This window comes from Penaeus chinensis, chromosome 28 (assembly GCF_019202785.1).
Source record: "Penaeus chinensis breed Huanghai No. 1 chromosome 28, ASM1920278v2, whole genome shotgun sequence".
Taxonomy (NCBI): Eukaryota; Metazoa; Arthropoda; class Malacostraca; order Decapoda; family Penaeidae; genus Penaeus; species Penaeus chinensis.
The window spans coordinates 5,315,620-5,318,119 of NC_061846.1; positions in this window are offsets into that span (position 1 = coordinate 5,315,620).

Below are 2,500 nucleotides of genomic sequence, written 5' to 3' on the forward strand. Positions count from 1 at the left end.
ATTTCGTTTTTGATGTCCGATGGCGACTTCCATGTCCACTTCCGCTGTAGTCTTTTTTTGAAGAATGTATTCATGATATTGAGTGATCGAGCCAAAGTCGACTAGCATTTGTCTCCTCTCTTTCCTAGTGTCTACTCCGTGATTCCCCACTACGGTCTTTTTACCTATTTTGGCATTCAAGTTTAAAGGCATATATATATATATATATATATATATATATATATATATATACATATAGTAAAGGCATATATATATATATATATATATAAATATACACACACACATATAAATATTCATGTATATATAATATATATTTTTTTATAGATATAGTATATATATATCTATATCTATATCTATCTATCTATATATATATATATATATATATATATATATACATACACATATATATATTCATGTATATATGATTTTTTTTTTCTCATAAATATAATATATATATATAAATATATATATATATATATATATATATATATATATATATGTGTATGTGTGTAAATACATATGTATATATATGTATATATATACACACACACACATTTATACATACATACATATATATATATATATATATATATATATATATATATTTGTATATAATCACACACACACACACACACATATGTCTATATATATGTATATATATATAAATATACATATATATATGCATGTATGTATTTATATATATGTATATAAATATGTATATTTATAGATATGTGTGTGTCTATACACACACACACACACACACACACACACACACACACACACATATATATATTTATGTATTTATATATATGTATATATAATATTAATATATGTATTACATACATATATGTATATATATATGTATATATATACCCATATATCTATAAACCTCTATTTATGTATGTATATATATATATATATATATATATATATATATATATATGAATTGATCCATTTCTTTTAATTATCCAATGAAACGTTGCGCCTTAATTTGATTTCCTATTGTGGTTATCTCACTGTATATATATTTGTATATGTAAATGTATATGCATATATATATATATATATATATATATATATATGTGTGTGTGTGTGTGTGTGTGTATGTATTTATATATACATTCATGTACATACATATACATATATATATATATATATATATATATATATATATATATATATATATATCCTTATATATATGTTTGAGTGTGGGCATGTATAATTATGAATGCCTAAGTGCTATATGCCAAAGGTGTTACGCAACTTTTTCCTAGGCTTTGAGTGAAAGTGTGGGCCCGGGAGAGAAAATAAGAGATTCCTCCCTGATTTATCATGATATTCATACGAATCGCATCCAGTTTACGGTGCATAGTGTTTTTTTTTAAATATTTCTTTAAGTTATACACGATGTTACTTTTAATCTGTCAGTCCATGATGTGTTTTGTTGTCTTTTTTCTTGGTGAATAACTGATTATCAATATAATTGTTATATCTATACCTTAGCAGAAATTGTAATGTGAGAAATCTATTAGGCTGATGTCGATATGTATGTATGTAAATATGTTACTTCTTTAAGTGAGTATATATTTTCAGCTATGTGTCTATCTGTCTAAATATGAGTGTGAGTCTATGTATGTATGTCAGAGTAAAATTGGACGGATACTGAGGAACGTGTGTGTGTGTGTGTGTGTGTGTGTGTGTGTGTGTGTGTGTGTGTGTGTGTGTGTGTGTGTGTGTGTGTGTGTGTATGTGTGTGTGTGTGTGTGTGCGTATTTAAGCAGGGTATTAAAAATCCATGAGCTAATTCATATCTTTGTACACATAGCGTATATAGAAAGAGACAAAAATCGTAATATATTTCAAACTAACCCTAGATACATTCTGTAAATAGATATCTATATATATATAATATACTTCAATACTTTTTTTTTGGCTTTGATTCATTTATATACTAGAGTTTGGCATTTAGAATATACTGTATATATACTAAAGTTTGGCATATGAAATATACTGTATGCACTAAAGTTTGGCATATATAATATACAGTTTATACTGAAGTTTGGCATACAGAATATACTGTTTATACTGAAGCTTGGCGTATATAAAGAGAATAGTTCATCAATCGCATGTAAAGAAATGACAATAAACGACAGCTCACTTATTTTCTAAAAAGCTGTAGTTAATCAACGCATTTCAATTAAGGCGAATGGACGTGGATGATATACAAACTACAATATATTTGACCCCCTCCCCCCTCCCCCCTAAAAAAATAAAAATCCAAAATAGCTGCGTCTTAAAAAAAATAATAATAATTGAAATAAAATGATAATGGTAATTCAAAATGGATTACGTGTGACCTTTGATATAACAAATTATTTTCTTTTCTCGTTCCCTTTCTGCATATTTATTGATAATTCCGAGGTCGTCATTCCTTCTAAGTCGTTATGGTTGTATTTTTTCATTTTCTTTTCCTTCGTTTATTTTCTAATATTGTTGTTTT